The sequence below is a fragment of the Ambystoma mexicanum genome, chromosome 5p (genome assembly GCF_040938575.1).
Source record: "Ambystoma mexicanum isolate Mex_15411 chromosome 5p, UKY_AmexF1_1, whole genome shotgun sequence".
Lineage (NCBI taxonomy): Eukaryota > Metazoa > Chordata > Amphibia > Caudata > Ambystomatidae > Ambystoma > Ambystoma mexicanum.
Genome location: NC_090930.1, coordinates 634,262,209 through 634,282,323, shown reverse-complemented (window position 1 = coordinate 634,282,323; position 20,115 = coordinate 634,262,209).

Here is a 20,115-nt window from a genome sequence, read left to right as displayed (position 1 = left end):
AGATATTGCTTCACCTCTGCTCCACAAGGGAGCTGCACTTTTTCTTTTCCCTTTTCTATTTCTTTTTTCTGGTATCAATGTCCACTAGTATGTAATAGGTGCTTTTGACCACAAGTGTTGTTATTAAATTCACACTTATCCTGTAAAATCAGTCTCGCCTCTCCCATATCGAAGGAAGTAAGTGCATGGGTTGCATGGCTCTCGTCTCATACACAATGGTCCAAGGGTATGTTTAAAGTAGTTAGATACCTATAAGCATATTCTAACTGTGTATTGCATTTATTAAGATGTATTACTGTACTTTGATCAGTACATTTGGGTTGAAGAATTATTAAATAGGCATTTGTTAGATTTACTGGTAACCTATGTTTGGAGTAACAGAAGTGTTGTAACATTCAGACCAATCACTTGTTTTTGGACACATGCAGTGTAGTGGCCTGAAGTGGTTGTGGCACCAGTGTGGTATATTATGCCTACTGTTGTGAAGTTGTTCTTGCCAAAAGATACTTGTTTGAGTCTAAAGCTAGTGAGCTTAAAATTATGTTTGGTACCATCTGCATTGTTCCTTAAAAGCATTAGTTTGACATATTGGTCATGCAAATCTATTTGTATGCTGGAGCAATTGTTTGCATTGGAAACATAGCATAGTGTGCCATGATGTGCATTCTGGAGAAACTGGTGAAATGGAATAGATTCCGAACTTGGTATGGATACATACACATTGTGTTAATTAGGGATGTGCTCTTTTGAAGCATGGTTGTAGAGAGTACATGTATATTACCATCTGTATGAAAGCTGGAAGATTCAATTTATATGGATGATTTTTGTTTCTTTTACTTGTAGTAAGTACATAAGGAATTCTTGTGGATTTTACTATGTGTTTATGGTGAATTCAATCATTCTTATTCAGTGGTCCAATTTTTGACTTATACCTGAGACGCTATTGTTGCTGTCAGGATTATTTGTGGCATTTCTATGAAGGACAATCATTTGCAAACACAACTGGTCTGAGTTCTTTAAGTAAATGTTCTCAACAATTGGTGACAATTGGATGAGAAGATTGATTGCAACATTTGCATTGTGATTTACTCCAGTTGTGTTAAACAGACCAGAACGTTTTGCCTTGTATATATATTTTGATGGGCCTACAGTTGTTTTTGGACGAGAGACATTTGTCTCTTTGTCTTTTGATGGAAGTGCAGTGTTTTTTGGACCGGGGAGTTTTGTGCTTGTATCATGTGAATGACTGGCAGTTTGTTTTTTGCTTTTTGGGTGGGATTGCAGGGAGATGTGCTATAGCTTCTGTTTTTATTAGTTCTCTTTTTACAGGGTGGATAGAGCACTAGAATGTGCAGATCACTGTGCTGATCTCATGAATGTAAGTAGAACCTGCTGCCCGTGAGGGGGTTCTTACAAGACAGTGGTCTTCTGTCTTGGAGAGGGATAGAGCGAATATGGGTTGAAGAACTGGTATCACCCAGACTCTTGTTCATGGTAGTAATTACTCTTTGTATAATTGTATACCAATTTTACAAATAATTGGAGCAGTTGTGTCACTTTATATTTGTTGGTGATTTATTAATACACTCAGCCAACACGTTTCAACCCAAAATGGATCTTTTTCAAGGCGTGTGTGTTGATCACATAGCATATATACAGGGTAATTCATAGAATTTCGCTGAAAAGTGTCGCAAGCGGCTGGCGCAGAGTGTCCGCGTGCGATTGACTGCGCCAGGCACGTGCGCTAAAACCGATTTCCGCGCACAGCGTATTCATGGATTTCATGCTCCCAAACCAGCCGTGGCGCAGAGTATCGCAGCGACCCTGCAGCAGCGCCAGTAACGCCCCCAAGAACGCCCTCGCGCAAGGAAAAGCCATCAAAATCGCTAAATCATCGCAAAGGGCTGCGCTAACCCTGGACCAGTTTACAGGGCTGCCAAACAAGGAACGCAAAGCAGGTAACGTGCATATCAGGGGTACGCGTGAAGTCATACACGCGATTAGCCAGGGTACGTGTATTACAGGGGTAAGCGGGAAGTTCAACACGCGATTGGCCAGGGTACGTGTATTACAGGGGTACGCGGGAAGTTTAACACGCGATTAGCCAGGGTAAGTGTATTACAGGGGTACGCGGGAAGTTTAACACGCGATTAGCCAGGGTACGTGTATTACAGGGGTACGCGGGAAGTTTAACACGCGATTGGCCAGGGTACGTGTATTACAGGGGTACGCGGGAAGTTATACACGCGATTAGCCAGGGTACGTGTATTACAGGGGTACGCGGGAAGTTTAACACGCGATTGGCCAGGGTACGTGTATTACAGGGGTACGCGGGAAGTTTAACACGCAATTAGGCAGGGTACGTGTATTACAGGGGTATGCGGGAAGTTTAACACGCGATTGGCCAGGGTACGTGTATTACAGGGGTACGCGGGAAGTTTAACACGCGATTAGCCAGGGTAAGTGTATTACAGGGGTACGCGGGAAGTTTAACACGCGATTAGCCAGGGTACGTGTATTACAGGGGTACGCGGGAAGTTTAACACGCGATTGGCCAGGGTACGTGTATTACAGGGGTACGCGGGAAGTTTAACACGCGATTAGCCAGGGTAAGTGTATTACAGGGGTACGCGGGAAGTTTAACACGCGATTAGCCAGGGTACGTGTATTACAGGGGTACGCGGGAAGTTTAACACGCGATTGGCCAGGGTACGTGTATTACAGGGGTACGTGGGAAGTTCAACACGCGATTGGCCAGGGTACGTGTATTACAGGGGTGCGTGGGAATCATCACACGCGATTAGGCTGGGTGGGTCCTCACAGGTGTTCCCTGTACACCCTCCACGGCCCCTGCAGGCAGCCTACAAAACAGGGGACTACCCTGCACACCTGCTCATGTCCCCCTGCACCCCCACCCCCCAGCAGTGCAGGGGCAGCCTCCACCAGGCCCCCACTCATGTCTCCCACCACCCCCACCCTCCTGCCACCAGGGGCAGCCTCCACCAGGCCCCCACCCATGTCTCCCACCACCCCCACCCCCCCGCCACCAGGGGCACTCTCCACCAAGCCCCCACCCATGTCTCCCACCACCCCCACCAGTGCAGGGGCACCCTCCACCAGGCCCCCACCCATGTCTCCCAACACCCCCACCCACCAGCACTGTGGGGCACGTGGCCAGCAGGCAGTCAGGCAGCAGCAGATGGCAGGTGGGAGCGTGCTCAGGGCTCTGGGGGGCAGTAATTTGGCCTCCTGGCCAGGAGCGTGGTCTCTCGTGTGTGAACGCGTGGACAGCCTGATAGGGAGTGAAATCCCACACGTCAGCAAAGGCCCTTAGCGCGTAAACCCGTCAACAGCATATGCGCGCCTATAGTCACCTGCACGTGCAGGAAATTGTTGCGTGACAATTCCCAGTGTCAAAGCGTGTGATTGGTGAAAATGGATGTACACGTAGAAGTGACAAAGCGTGTGATTGGTGAAAATGGATCTACACGCAGAAGTGACAAAGCGTGTGAATGGTGAAAATGGATCTACACGCAGAAGTGACAAAGCGTGTGATTGGTGAAAATGTATCTACACGCAGGAGTGACAAAGCGTGTGATTGGTGAACGTACACGCCGCGTAAGTGACGCTGTACGTGTGGGCCTGTATATAAGGTACATGTAGAACACCATTTCTTGTACGTGCTTTTCGTGGAGAGCGAGTGGGTGAATTCTGTACTTCTTGTCGTTTCACACGCGATTTACTTCACGGCGTTTCCAGTTCGTATTCCCTGTTACCTCTGACAGCTTTTTCTCTTTTTTCTCTTTTACTGGTTTACCTGGGCCTGTTCCCTCAAACAGTGTCCCCTTCTACTGTTGTCCTGTCTTCTCAGACAGCGTACACATCTTCTTTTGTCGGGGGTTTAGCCAGCCAAACGCGCTCATTCTTCACGCTCTTTTACCTGGCAGACGGTGAGTCACGCACGTATCCAACTTCTGTGCTTGCCCCGTGTGTAGCCTACCCCTTCAGAGGTCATTCTAGGCTGCGTGTGACACGCATACGTTCATTCTTGTGTTACTGGGTGCCACAGCGTAGTGCAGGTTTTACTTTCTGCACACGTGGTCTAGGAGGGGTTGCGTGCACGTCATCTCCCTTTTTTGGGCCTCCTGTGCGTTGCGTGACCCGTCATCTTTCCCCAGGGGTTACAATCAGCCGTGCTAGAGCACTAGGGTACAATTACCATCTGGTACCCAACCCCTTTGACCCCCAATTGCCCAGGACAATTGTCTACAGCCACTCCCATACGCACATTAATATCAGTGCCATGGCTGGGAGGCGAGGATTCCGTAAGGGTGGCAAAGGTGGAAGAGCCACAAGTGGTGGCCGTGGTGGATCCGGTAGGGGACGTGGTCGTAACTTGCAGGGTGAGCCTGTCCCCCCATGTGTGGAGGACCAGTCAAGGGCACCCATCATCCCCCTCCCCCCCTCCCGTTGAGGCTGAAGTGGCTGACACCATCCATGCTCAGCCCTTGTTGGACCAGCCCATTGTGGCACCAGACCTGGCTGACTCCATGGCTGACTTCCAGGTCAGCAGGGCTACGACACGTGCGCTGGTGCACGTTGATGCCATCATGCCACGTGGATCTGGGGCAGCAAGGTCATCTGCTGCACCAAGGAGGCAGGGCGGAGTGGCTGCAGGGGCAGCTGCGGCTCCATCCACCCCAGCCCTCACACACCCAGCCAGGACAGTGTCGGTCCTAGTCCATGCTGCTGACATTCCCCCTGACACCATCACACTAGAGCCAATGCCTGCACCAACTCCCATGCTGAGTGTGCAATCCCACACTCCTGATACAGAGTCCACCAGGGCTCCTGCCCCTAGTGTCCAGAGCAGCGCAGGACACTCAGGATCACCACCACCTTCCAAGCGGAAGAGGAAGAGTGCTCGTCCGGCACAGGCTGATGCCCCAGACACGGCTACACAGTCCGGCCCGTCCAGGAAGCCCAGCTTCACGGATGACGAACTGAATGCACTTGTCGAGTATGTGTCCGGACATGACAACGAGATGGTCATTGTTGCAGGATCCAAGACCACACCTGCACAACGCCAGGCACACTGGCAGACCGTTGCGGACATCGTAAGTGCCCTTGGAATCGTGAGGCGCACAGCCAATGATTGCTATAAGCGCTGGAATGACCTAAAGCGCAGGGCAAAGAGTAAGCTGGCCTCAAGTCATGCCGCAACTCTAGTGACTGGAGGTGGGTCTCCAGTAGTAGACATGGAACTCACTCCACATGAGTCAGTCGCTGGGACCTACGTCACGGAGGAACAGATCCAAGGCGTGGGAGATCTGGCTGATTACGAGGCATTGTCCTGTGAGTGCACATGCATGTGTGTGTCATCCATGTGCATGGTGTGTGTGTGAGGGCTTCTGTTTGGGTGCCAGGTGAGAGTGTGTGCGCCTCAGTCGTATGGGTCAGCCATGTGCTTCATGCAATACTTCCTGCGCAGCTGCATTTGGCCATAGCAGTATCCCTTCTGCCAACAGTAGACATTTAGCACAACTGCACGCCAGTTGCCCTTGAAGTGTCACCTTGACACAACATATTTGCTTATTTTTCACTGTTCATTCAGTCAGTTTGTTTGCATTCCACCACTTTCACTAGGCATGTCGCTGTCCACTAGTCACATGTCTGACATGGGTATGGTAAAGTGGAGTGACTTTGTTACCTGGATATCATTTGTACACACATGTCCCTGTGCAATTTGACCATTTCAGACTGGCAGCTCCAGGTGAAAAATCTGACCTGTTAGAATCAGAAAAGCCATTACATGCGGGAACTGGACTGAATGAATAGGTGCTGCCCTCCTCTCCATCTTCACTCAATAGCAATGGTACATGCCATCTGTGTGATGGCACATGTGTGTTTCACCTGCCAATCACAGGCCAATGTGTGATGCCACTGCCAGGCAGCATGCAGAAAATTTGTTCATCTTCCATCTTGGTGTCATCAGTGTGTGCCATTTGCCTGCACTTCATACGCAGTGAGGGTGCATGCATGGGAGGGTTTTAGTCATGTGGGACATGTGTCAATCAAGTACTGGTTCTCTTGCTTCTCAGCCCTCAATGTGTGCCATGGTGCTAATGCCTGTTTCCATTACTTTGTTTTCATGTCTTTGCAGGGGAAGACGCACCTGATACTGCTGGGGTTGTGGAGATGGTGCAGACCCAGGAGGTGTCCCATGGCCGACCAACCACCAGTGAGGGACGTGGTGTGGTGGTGGGGGAGAACCCACAAGTGCTGCAGGTCGTGCTCTCAAGGGGTGTCTCTGGCTGCACCTCCCCCGAGCTGTACTCAGGTGTTGATTCGGATGAGACCTACGTGCCGTCGCTGGTGAGTGTTCCAGGGAGGGATTCTGTTCTGTCTCACCCACCTGCACCAGGGTCAGTACCCTCCATGGGGATGTCAGTGTTGGCAGCTACGCCTTCGGTGGTTACGGATGCAGGGTCACACTCCGCGACATCTGATCCTGTTCCTGGGCCAGCAGATCAGAGGGGGAATGCAGTCCTGCAGCCTCAGGCAGTGCCGGCACAGCAAGGCGCAGTTCGCCTTGCCCCAGACAGGTGTGGTGCCCGCCGACGTGGTGGCCGTACGCCACCCGGCAATAACGCATGGGAGCAATCCATTTACGGTATGGCTACCCAACAGGCTGCATCATCCGAGATGATGGCTCAGGCCATGGATAGGGTGGCCACTTCCATTGTCCCCCCAGAAAGGCTGATGGAGCGACTAGAGCAGGCAACCGACTCCATCTGCCAGTCACACAGGGAGGACATGTTGGGGTCCAACAGGGACAGGCGGGCGGCACTGGCGACTCTGCAGGAGGCCATCTCCATTGAGTCCCAGGGCTACAGGGAAGCCCTGAGGCAGGAGCTCCTACACCTCAGGATGACTCTTGTTGAGCTTGAGGCTTCAACACACCAAAGGACAGAACAGCAGCTGGAGCGTCTCACCCGTACGCTCGCAGCTGAGATGCAGGCAACGAGGGCGGAGGTCCGGGCATCCCGTGAGTTGTTGCATGGGGACCTCCGCACACTCATCCTCCAGAACCAGACCTACCACACCCGCATGCTTGCAGCCATGGAGGAGCAGACTAGGGCCTTGCGTGGGCTGCCTCCCATAGTGCAACCACCTCCGGATGCAGCTGCACAGGGTGATAATAGCGACAGCAGTGATACTCCCACAATAGGGTAGCCGTGTGGGCCATGAGCCCATGGAGGTGTTTTATCTTCCCAGGATCCACGCAGGTGGGTTCTGGTGTGCATCCTGTCCTTGGACCTCCTGGGTGGCCTCCCCAACCCCCCCGGGCCCATCAATGGCCATTTTTGATTGTTTCTTTTTCATATTTTTATTTTGATTTCTTTTATTCCCAATTTTTTTGGGACGATCTGTTGGCTCCGATCTGTTGGCTCCGATCTGTTGGCTCCGATCTGTTGGCTCCGATCTGTTGGCTTCGATGTGTTGGCTTCCGTGGTTCCTGTGGGCATACGCTGCATTGTGGCTGGGCACATGCAGGCTTGTAATGTATTTGGTTCAGATGCTTGGGTTTGAGTCACACACACCCCTCCTGCTTCCCGTTTCCAAGGGCTTGCAAAGGGTGTGCCCAAGTGACAGTGAATTACACAGTGACGTTGGACTCCCATGAGCTGTGTGGCCAGTCTGTAGTCAATACTGTGTATACATTCATAGTGCATATTGCTGTTGTGTTGTACACTGCATGTTGCATTGATGTGTAACTCTTCTTCTGTGTCTACCTCCCAATTTGCAGGTCCCTTCCTCAAGTCCACACAAGGACCTCTAGTCTGGCGATGGGGACCATGTTGGCAGCAGTGCACCTACAACTCTACATGGCGCCAACACTGCACAGTTGGTAGTGGTGGGAGTGCAGGCATTTCCAGGTGGTGAGACTACTAATATGTAACATTTTTGATGTCATGTTAATGGTACTACGTGCTCAAGTATGTTGTTGGTCCGGCATTGCTGTGAGCATTTCAGGTGTTGCAGGTTTCTAATAGTGCCACTGTACATAGTGAGAGTGATGTCATGTTGTGGGGATTACTTTGTTTACCTGCAATTAGCATGACATGGCACGGTGTGTCGTGTGGCAGTGCTGGGGTTGGGTTGGCTGACATGGCACTGTCCTCTTGTTGCATTTTGCAAGTGGGTATTCATTTTAGCTGCTTCAATGTGTAACTTCACAAAACTGCATTGGTGGTGTCTGTGTGGGTAGGGATGCACACATTGTGACACTTCCAGGTGAACAATCTCAGGCTGATATGGTATTCACGGTTCATTCTCCAGACATTCAGGATCAGTGTCAGGTTGAGTCATCATTGATTGTCAGATGGAATGTGCCAGGGCAGTGTGCACTCCACAGGGGTGTGATTTCTATGTGAAGTAATTAGCCACTAGCTGTGTACGGGCTGCCTCCCCCCGTGCCCTTTCCCCTCCCATGCGCAGCGGCTGTGCATGTGGTTGGGGATGTGGGGCCACCACCATGTCCACGGCCAGGCCCCGGCGTGTTGCAACGTTGTGCAGGACACATGCTGCCACTATGATCCTGCACACTACTGGGGGAGCGTATAACAGCTGCCCGCCAGAACGGTCAAGGGAGCGAAAGCGTGACTTCAGCACTCCGAATGTGCGCTCCACTATGCCCCTGGTTGTAATGTGGGCTGTGTTAAATCTTACCTGGGGTGGCGTGGTGGGGTTCCGAATTGGCGTCATCATGTGGGGGCTGAGAGGGTAGGCACTGTCCCCTGTGGAGGTGGGGATTGGTATCATTGGTGAGGTTGTGACCTTGCTCAGTATCCAACATGCATGCATGTGCAGTGGCATACATACTCACCAAGCAGCCATGTATCGCCATGCCGCCCAGCTTCTAGGTCCCGGCTTAGGGTGGACATTCGGTAAATGAAGCTGTCGTGGGTGGAGCCGGGATAGTTTGCATATACTGAGGTGATGATTCCCTTGGCATTACATGCTACCTGCACGTTGATGGAATGCCAGTGCTTGCGGTTCCTATAGATGTGCTCAGATGCCCTGGGGGGACGTAGAGCCACATGGGTGCAGTCGATGGCACCTAGCACTTTGGGGAATTGTGCCATTGCGTAAAAATCCAGGGCGGCAGCATGCCTTTCTGCAGGTGTTCTGGGCAGGTATATGTGCCTGCGGACTGATGGGCGTGCAGTCATGATGTTCAAGACCTGGTGTAGGCAGCGTGACTGGGTGGCCTGTGACACCCCACCCACAATGGCACTTGTCCGCTGAAATGATCCAGTGGCTAAGAAGTGCAGTACATTGAGGACCTTCTCCAGGGGGCTGAGTGCTTGGGAGCACAGGGTGGGTGATGTGAGGTCATCCTCCCACTCACTCACCAGGTCCAGTATGATGTGTGGTGGAAACCTGTACCTCCCATACACCTGGTCATCAGGCATCCCGAAAAGGCTGGTTCTGGGTGTGAATATTCTGGCCCTGACTATCCTCCTCCTCCTCCTTTGGTAGCCCACTGCCACTGCTGCTAGGAACGGTATGTTCATCCTGGCGTCTGAGCTTGTTATTGTTAAAGTCCGCAATTTATGCTTAGCGCGTGTTCTAGGCGAGCGTGTGACCCGCGCACCCCTGGAATCCAGTTCCCAGTCCAATAGCGTGTGGAAATTCACACGCACCACGGGATACAGCGTGTGACCCGCGCACCCCTGGAATCCAGTTCCCAGTCCAATAGCGTGTGGAAATTCACACGCACCACGGGATACAGCGTGTGACCCGCGCACCCCTGGAATCCAGTTCCCAGTCCAATAGCGTGTGGAAATTCACACGCACCACGGGATACAGCGTGTGACCCGCGCACCCCTGGAATCCAGTTCCCAGTCCAATAGCGTGTGGAAATTCACACGCACCACGGGATACAGCGTGTGACCCGCGCACCCCTGGAATCCAGTTCCCAGTCCAATAGCGTGTGGAAATTCACACGCACCACGGGATACAGCGTGTGACCCGCGTACCCCTGGAATCCAGTTCCCAGTCCAATAGCGTGCGGAAATTCACACGCACCACGTGATACAGGTTCGCTGACGTACTTGCGTGTGTAAGTGGCCGCGCACCCATTAAATACACGTACATAGGCCAATCGCGTGTACGCGCACTTTTGTCCAATTACACGCGATGACACTCTGACGTGCAGTATCTCCACGTGTGCCCCGTCATCACGTGCTGAGTGATGAACACCCGTGCGGGTCACGTCACAGACGTGCTTACGCGCTGAGGGATTCTGGTCCAATAGAATCGCGTATGCGTGCTGACGCGCTTACGCGCTAAGGGCCTTTCCTCGGATTTCACGCTGACGTGCAGGATTTTCACGTGCCAAATCACTCCGTATCAAGCTGGCCACGCGAAAACACACGGAAGCCCACGCTCCTGCCCAGAAGGCCGAGTTACTGCCCCCCAGTGCCCCGAGCAGCCTCCCACGTGCCATCTGCTGCTGCCTGCCTGCCTGCCTGCCTGCCTGCTGCCACCGTGCCCTGCCATTTGGTGCCTGCACATCAGCCATCTGCAGGGGTCCAGTTGCTGTGTCCACCCCTGCTGGAACTGAAGACTCCCGACTGGTATTACATCGCTCCACAGCCCAGCCCCAGGACCCAGTTGCCCACCCACACCTGCCTCTGGGGTTGCCATGTCGGGCACTTCCACATCTGGCACCAGTGGCAACCCCAGGCCAGAGGGGCACCAGCTTCACTGTCACCGAAGTTGGTGTCCTGGTGGAGCATGTCCTGGGGCAGTATGATGCCCTCTTTGGATCGTCCCGCGCCAGCAAGGAAGGATGGCAGAGGATCTGGGCCGACTGTGTGGTTGCCATCAACGCGGAGGGGGTGGCAACCCGCGAAGTCCTGAAGATCAAGAAGCGCTGGGAGGACTTGAGGTCCAGGACCCTTGTGAAGGCCCGGCGCCTCGTGGAGTTCCATCCAGATGAGGGTCCTGGAACGCGTACGCCCAGCGCTCCACGCCCAGATCCTTGAGAGGGAGGCCCGTCTGGAGTTGAGCGGTAAGTGTCCATGCATTACTGTGTGAGACAGGGCATGTTGCGGTGTGCTGGTTCTATGATACTTGCCTGTATGTGTGCCATAGGCCATGTATGCATGTATGTGTGCAGGGACATCATGGTAATGCATGTGCGACCAGTGATGTGTGATGCACATGGTTGTTGCATGTGTTGAAATGCCGCATGGGGAGCCCTATTCAGATTTTGAACATGAGAGCATGCCAGTCTCTGTACATGGACATGGGTGGGGGTGAGGGATGGGTGCTGATGCCAGGTACATATATGGTAGCCATGTCTGTGTGCCTGACCTGCGTGTCTGTGACTTGTGCATGCCATGGATGCATGACACATGTGTGTGACAATGCACAGATTCAGTAAAGCAGCCAAATTACCCTTGTAACCGCTGTGTTTGGTGTGTTTGGGGCCAGATGGATGTGACTGAGGTGAAGTGTGTGCATGTGATGGGCATGAGGCATGATGCATGTGAGTTACATATCATTGAATGTTTCAAGAGTCCATTGGACATGCATGGAAATGTCCATGGCATGCACCATGCCTGTTACTGTGTGTGTTTTGCCTGGACTGACCCATGTGTTGTGGAGGGACATGATGGAAGTGTACTTTGACAGTGGTGCTCATCTGCTATTGCTTCCTGTCTAGGGGACCATTGTACAGTGCCCTGATGCTTGTGTTCTTTGTCTCCCTCTACGCAGCGGCTAGTGAAGAAGAGGGCGGAGACGGCGCTGTGGAGCAAGGCGGCGGGGATGCCCCCACGGCTGCAGCGGAAGGGGTGGGTGAGCCCCCACAGGGGCCTGCTACGGTGGGAGACGGTGAGGAGCCATCCAGGTTGGTGGTTTGCACAGAGGAGGAGGAGGCCACCACTGGGGCACACATGGGGCCTGGTGGGGGCATCCCTGCTGGTGCAAGTGGTGCAGTCCAGGGCCAGGGGCAGGAGGCAGCACAGGTCACCGTGGAGGGGCCTGTGCATGTCGCTGTCCCTGACCCTGTGAGTGCACCACCATGCACCAGCAGGGATGCCCCATCCCAGGCCTGTCCGCAGGTAGAGGGGATGTCCATGTCACCTGACTCCCCTCCACCTGCGGACGTGGGAACCCCTGGCCGTGCGGAGAAGGTCCTGATTGGGGTCGCGATGCGCACGGCTGTGATTCGTGATGCCGTGCGTGCTTCCCGGGAGGAGCACGCACGTCATCACGAAGTGCACCGTGCCGACGTGGCCCAATTGGGATCGGCCATGTTCGGGGGTTTCCTGCATGTGTTGGCCAATGTGGCGGCCCTCTCCTCCTCTGTGCAGGCTATCCACCAGTCGTTCTCCTTGCCGTCTTCCAGCCCAGATGCCACCAGGGCCCCCTGTGGACCTGCCCCGACCAATGCAGCCAGCTCGGTGGGGATCCCATCCCTGCCACAGTCGGGAGTCAGAGATCCAGCAGGGGTGGACACCAGACCAACTGGACCCCAGCAGATGGAGGATGTGACGGCATCATCGGGCAGGGCACGTGCACGACAGCGTCGGTGGTTTCCATCAGCCTGGATGCCGTCGTGCTGGCACAGGCAGTTGCGTCGGAGGCATCATGGCTCGGGGCCATCAACATCAGGGGTGCAGGCATCGGCCGGAGGGCAGGAGAACCCTGGAATGGGAGTGGCTTCCGTGTGGGAGAGGTTGTGCCAGCGGATAGGTGCGGAGCGGCAGCGGGCAGAGGAGGAACGGCTCACGATGGTCAGGGCGGAGGACTCCATGCGGAGGGCGCTGAGGCGGGCTGAGTGCCTCGAGGGTCTTCGCAGGGAGTTTGAGCTGGACACTGCGTTATCCCTGTGGGACCTCGGGGCCAGGGAACATGCCCGCCTCCAAGCCATTGACCAGGAGTTCGATGATGCCCTGGCCCATGACAACAACCAGTGAGCCGTCCGAATAGCCCGCTGCCTTTGTATATAGTTGTATAGTTAGGGTTAGGTTTCCTTTGTTTTTTTGATTTTTTTTTTGGTTGCGATTGGACAATGCACCACTTTTTTGTATATAGTTCACTTTTTAGTTAGTAGTCAGTTAGGTTTAATTTGGTAGGGCTCATGGACCCAGGATGATCTTCTTAATTGGCTTATTTTAATTTTTCAGAATTTTTTCTTGGACCTTCATCTTGTTTTGTTTGATTTGCTTTGTGTTTTTTCTTATTTGCTGTTCAATACATATTATTTTTTTAATCTTCAATGTGTCGTATCATCTCATTGCTTTCAGGCATGTCATGTTGGGTGTTTTGTCATTCACTTGCAGCCATTGTGTGTGACAGACATGTGTTAAATTGCATTATTTACATTGGGGGTGTAACATGTAATTGCCTTTGATGTGTGGGTGGGTGTGATAGTTGGTTGGGCCTTTTGGCAGGGGAGGATGGGCATTACGGACATGATTGGGGAATGTTGGGACCCAGGTGCAGGGGGGCATGGATTGGACATGGGTGGGGGCCTGCTGGCAGGTCCCACACAGTGCTGGGGGGTGGGGGTGGTGGGAGACATGAGTGGGGGCCTGGTGGAGGGTGACCCTGCACTGCTGGGGGGTGGGGGTGGTGGGTGACATGAGTGGGGGCCTGGTGGAGGGTGCCCCTGGTGGCTGGGGGGTGGGGGTGGTGGTAGACTTGAGTGGGGGCCTGGTGGAGGGTGACCCTGCACTGCTGGGGTGTGGGGGTGGTGGGTGACATGAGTGGGGGCCTGGTGGAGGGTGACCCTGCACTGCTGGGGTGTGGGGGTGGTGGGTGACATGAGTGGGGGCCTGGTGGAGGGTGACCCTGGTGGCTGGGGGGTGGGGGTGGTGGGAGACATGAGTGGGGGCCTGGTGGAGGGTGACCCTGGTGGCTGGGGGGTGGGGGTGGTGGGAGACATGAGTTGGACATGGGTGGGGGCCTGCTGGCAGGTGCCCCACAGTGCTGGGGGGTGGGGGTGGTGGGGGACATGAGTTGGACATGGGTGGGGGCCTGCTGGCAGGTGCCCCACAGTGCTGGGGGGTGGGGGGGGTGGGGGACATGAGTTGGACATGGGTGGGGGCCTGCTGGCAGGTGCCCCACAGTGCTGGGGTGTGGGGGTGGTGGGTGACATGAGTGGGGGCCTGGTGGAGGGTGACCCTGGTGGCTGGGGGGTGGGGGTGGTGGGAGACATGAGTTGGACATGGGGGGGGCCTGCTGGCAGGTGCCCCACAGTGCTGGGGGGTGGGGGTGGTGGGAGACATGAGTGGGGGCCTGGTGGAGGGTGACCCTGCACTGCTGGGGGGTGGGGGTGCTGGGTGACATGAGTGGGGGCCTGGTGGAGGGTGCCCCTGGTGGCTGGGGGGTGGGGGTGGTGGGAGACATGAGTGGGGGCCTGGTGGAGGGTGACCCTGCACTGCTGGGGGGTGGGGGTGGTGGGTGACATGAGTGGGGGCCTGGTGGAGGGTGACCCTGCACTGCTGGGGTGTGGGGGTGGTGGGTGACATGAGTGGGGGCCTGGTGGAGGGTGACCCTGCACTGCTGGGGTGTGGGGGTGGTGGGTGACATGAGTGGGGGCCTGGTGGAGGGTGACCCTGCACTGCTGGGGTGTGGGGGTGGTGGGTGACATGAGTGGGGGCCTGGTGGAGGGTGACCCTGCACTGCTGGGGTGTGGGGGTGGTGGGTGACATGAGTGGGGGCCTGGTGGAGGGTGACCCTGCACTGCTGGGGTGTGGGGGTGGTGGGTGACATGAGTGGGGGCCTGGTGGAGGGTGACCCTGGTGGCTGGGGGGTGGGGGTGGTGGGAGACATGAGTGGGGGCCTGGTGGAGGGTGACCCTGCACTGCTGGGGGGTGGGGGTGGTGGGTGACATGAGTGGGGGCCTGGTGGAGGGTGCCCCTGGTGGCTGGGGGGTGGGGGTGGTGGGAGACATGAGTGGGGGCCTGGTGGAGGGTGACCCTGCACTGCTGGGTGACATGAGTGGGGGCCTGGTGGAGGGTGACCCTGCACTGCTGGGGTGTGGGGGTGGTGGGTGACATGAGTGGGGGCCTGGTGGAGGGTGACCCTGCACTGCTGGGGTGTGGGGGTGGTGGGTGACATGAGTGGGGGCCTGGTGGAGGGTGACCCTGCACTGCTGGGGTGTGGGGGTGGTGGGTGACATGAGTGGGGGCCTGGTGGAGGGTGACCCTGCACTGCTGGGGTGTGGGGGTGGTGGGTGACATGAGTGGGGGCCTGGTGGAGGGTGACCCTGGTGGCTGGGGGGTGGGGGTGGTGGGAGACATGAGTGGGGGCCTGGTGGAGGGTGACCCTGGTGGCTGGGGGGTGGGGGTGGTGGGAGACATGAGTTGGACATGGGTGGGGGCCTGCTGGCAGGTGCCCCACAGTGCTGGGGGGTGGGGGTGGTGGGGGACATGAGTTGGACATGGGTGGGGGCCTGCTGGCAGGTGCCCCACAGTGCTGGGGGGTGGGGGTGGTGGGGGACATGAGTTGGACATGGGTGGGGGCCTGCTGGCAGGTGCCCCACAGTGCTGGGGGGTGGGGGTGGTGGGGGACATGAGTTGGACATGGGTGGGGGCCTGCTGGCAGGTGCCCCACAGTGCTGGGGGGTGGGGGGGTGGGGGACATGAGTTGGACATGGGTGGGGGCCTGCTGGCAGGTGCCCCACAGTGCTGGGGGGTGGGGGTGGTGGGAGACATGAGTGGGGGCCTGGTGGAGGGTGACCCTGCACTGCTGGGGGGTGGGGGTGGTGGGTGACATGAGTGGGGGCCTGGTGGAGGGTGCCCCTGGTGGCTGGGGGGTGGGGGTGGTGGTAGACATGAGTGGGGGCCTGGTGGAGGGTGACCCTGCACTGCTGGGGGGTGGGGGTGGTGGGTGACATGAGTGGGGGCCTGGTGGAGGGTGACCCTGCACTGCTGGGGTGTGGGGGTGGTGGGTGACATGAGTGGGGGCCTGGTGGAGGGTGACCCTGGTGGCTGGGGGGTGGGAGTGGTGGGAGACATGAGTGGGGGCCTGGTGGAGGGTGACCCTGGTGGCTGGGGGGTGGGGGTGGTGGGAGACATGAGTTGGACATGGGTGGGGGCCTGCTGGCAGGTGCCCCACAGTGCTGGGGGGTGGGGGTGCAAGGGGACATGAGTTGGTGTTCATTAGTTCAAGGAGACATGTGCCTTTGCTGGGGGGCATGCCCATGGTGGGTGGGCTGCCTGCGGGACATGACCAGGGATGCAGGGTAGTCCCCTGTGGTGTGGGCTGCCTGCAGGGGCCGTGGAGGGTGTACAGGGTACACCTGGGAGGACCCACACTGTCAAATCACATGTGGAACTTCCCGCGCACCCCTGAAATACACGCGCCCAGGCTGTTCGCGTGTGGAACTTCCCGCGCACCCCTGGAATACACGCGCCCAGGCTGTTCGCGTGTGGAACTTCCCGCGCACCCCTGAAATACACGCGCCCAGGCTGTTCGCGTGTGGAACTTCCCGCGCACCCCTGAAATACACGCGCCCAGGCTGTTCGCGTGTGGAACTTCCCGCGCACCCCTGGAATACACGCGCCCAGGCTGTTCGCGTGTGGAACTTCCCGGGCACCCCAGGAATACACGCGCCCAGGCTGTTCGCGTGTGGAACTTCCCGCGCACCCCTGAAATACACGCGCCCAGGCTGTTCGCGTGTGGAACTTCCCGCGCACCCCTGAAATACACGCGCCCAGGCTGTTCGCGTGTGGAACTTCCCGCGCACCCCTGAAATACACGCGCCCAGGCTGTTCGCGTGTGGAACTTCCCGCGCACCCCTGAAATACACGCGCCCAGGCTGTTCGCGTGTGGAACTTCCCGCGCACCCCTGAAATACACGCGCCCAGGCTATTCGCGTGTGGAACTTCCCGCGCACCCCTGAAATACACGCGCCCAGGCTATTCGCGTGTGGAACTTCCCGCGCACCCCTGAAATACACGCGCCCAGGCTATTCGCGTGTGGAACTTCCCGCGCACCCCTGAAATACACGCGCCCAGGCTATTCGCGTGTGGAACTTCCCGCGCACCCCTGGAATACACGCGCCCAGGCTATTCGCGTGTGGAACTTCCCGCGCACCCCTGAAATACACGCGCCCAGGCTATTCGCGTGTGGAACTTCCCGCGCACCCCTGAAATACACGTAGCCCGCTCCCCCAGACCCGATCGCGTGTGAAACTTCCCGCGAACCCCTGTGATGCACGTACCCTGCTGAAATCGCGTGTTAGACTTCCCGCGCACCCCGGTATACACGCACACGTATTTTTTGTCAGCGGGTGTCCGTGTTTGTGGGTACCCCTTTGCACGTCTTTTTTCCTGGAGGGCCACAGTATGGGACATTCATCATGGCAGTATATAGGTGCGATTTGTTGGCGCACCTTTTGGCGCACATTTCTTACAGCCGCAGAGACGCTACCGCCTGCTTTCTTGTGGCGGTCGTGTTTGTGCCTGTGCGCTGGTTTGAGCGTGCGCTTTTTTCCCCTATTCTATTCCATGAATACGTGTTGTAGGCGAGCGTGTGGGCGTTCCGCGCACTTGTGCCCTGTACTTCCCCCGTGACGCCCACGTTTTGGCAAGTTGTTCCCCATTCCGAGTGTTATGCCCGTGTTCCGCCTACTTTTGTTGCGTGCGCCGCGCTATGTGCGATTTTCGCTGTGGCCTGTGCGATTTTCGCAGTGACCTGGCGCACGCTGTTAGATGGCCTGTGCGCCAACGTGCGCCGCGCACTTTTTATCGCACATCCGCTGGTTTTCTCGCGCACGGCCTTCCATGAATCGACGTGCGCTGCTTTTCGTGCGATTTTCGCAATTGCACTGCGATTTTCGCTATTCCACTGCGAATCGCACGTTTTTGCCCACTTGCGCCGCGCTAATTATTCCATGAATCGGCCTCATAATGTTTGATGAGCTCTGTCAATAAACTCTTGTTGTATAAACCTGTGGACCACTGGGCCACTGTATCAAGATGGGCAGTCACAGCAATCTTTCGAAAGATAATAAATTGTAAAACAGTGGCATCAATGCCATGGGAAAATTTGGGAGCATTGTTTATCCAAAAAAGCATGTGGATGTGTGGGGCTCCTCTGGATAGATATTATTGTCTGCACAAGATGTGTTCTACTTCTTCGAGTGGAGGGGTAGTTTTATTGCAGATGATGTGCAGCATGGCAATGTATTGATGGTGACTCTATCTTGAAACATTGACAAGGTCAGAACAGAGTTCTCATAAACCTTTTATGTCTATACCCTTTTTATTTTGTTTTGCAGTGCGTAGGAAGTCATGCTATTCCTCCTATGCATATTCTGCACAATTTAAAGTAGCAAACCTTGTGGTTGGGCCTAGGTTTCATAGCATACAATGTGCATAAGTGTGACATCAGAACAAAGATCTGTGGTACTTGACTGCAAAACGTGATCTTTGTCTTTAATCTTATGAAGGAGTTGGAAAACTGAAAGGTCTAAGAGATTAGGGTCTTTTTTGGATGTGTGTGCAACTCCATAACATAGAGTTGCTAGTTTGCTTGCAAACAGGAGGTTGGAAATGTATTCTACATTTTTTCTGAATCTTGGGTCTTCAGAATACATCTGTGAAGTACGATATTCTGATGCCCTAATTTGTGAGGCTCTTTCTTTATATCTTCTTCCTTTTCCTGTAGGAAAGAGTAGAGGAAAATAAATTGTCCCATATGGTCATTGGAGACATATTATATATGTTTCTAATGGATCTTCTACAGTGTCTTTGTAATGTAGTGGGGGAATCATATAGTGGTCTAAAATGTTGACTGCAGTAACATGATCCACACGTCCAAACTGGGCAGGTTGTGGTGAATCATCAATTATTTGTGTGGTTTCTTTTAACTTTTATTTTATGTTTATATCTTTGTAGATTTCATTGTTTTGTTTAAGATATTCTGATTTTGTTTAAGTCAATTGTTGCCAATTCTTTTGTGTTTTGTTGGTACACCATTAACAAGTACAATCAAAGATTGTTCAATTAACCGTCCTACTCCTAGAGTTTCTACATTTTCTTTAAGATCTAATGGGAAATATACTACCTTGCCACAAATGGCTTTCATTAACTCATATGGAGGCAATTTAGTAGTGTTGGGTTGTGGGCATATAATAGTTTGACATGGGTGTGCTGTTTGAATTATGATGCTCTCATACAAGTTAAGTTGTTAGAGAATGTTTGGAAGAGGGAACATTATTAGTGGTAGCCTGTGATTGCATTTGGTTATTTTCAAGCTTTGCATTGCAATTTGTGCAAACTATTGAGGGGTTAGTTGTTTTGTATTTATTTTCTGCTGATAGATATAAAGCTAATTGGAACCATTGAGATTCCTAATTGTCTTGTATTTTCTAGGCCCTCTATTTTTGTACATTTTTTATAATAGGTTCTCTGGTAACAGACACAAACTTTGGTATTTCAGAATATATATTTTGAAACTTTGTTATTTCTTTCTTGTATGCGTTTGTAAGGACGTTGCTGTTGGTGAGGTGTTCACTAATGTTTTTTAAAGGATCTGAATTTTCTAAGTCAACTTCAGTTTCAAAATATTTAGTTTGGATGTGTTCTATAGTTCAGAGTTCTTTCGGTGTTACATGTTGGAAACGTTATTTAATTTTTTAAGTTCTAGAGCAGGACATTTTGCATAGTACAATCTTTGGACAAGGTCTTACATAGCAGAATGGTTTTGTTGCTAACATTTTGATGTGATGGAAGGTGCTTTTGCAAACATTCCCGAAATGCAGGATAATGAATGTCCTCACAGTCCAGTGGGGATGCGTACTGGACAATTGCCCATGGTTTGTAAAGTTTTAATTCTACTTTTGTCTTTTAGTTTGACACAGTGATATAGTGATTGAGGGATTGTCATTAACATTTGAACTATTGTTGCCAGACGTTACATATTGAGCTGCAAGTTCATTTGTACAGTGGATGACTTGTTTGGACAAATGGAACATTTGGTTGACAGTTTTTGGGAAAGAGTTTTCTATAAGGGTTTCTTTTGCCATAATGGTGTGTGCAACAATTTCAAAGCCTTGGCCTTGATTGTCTACGGCAATTG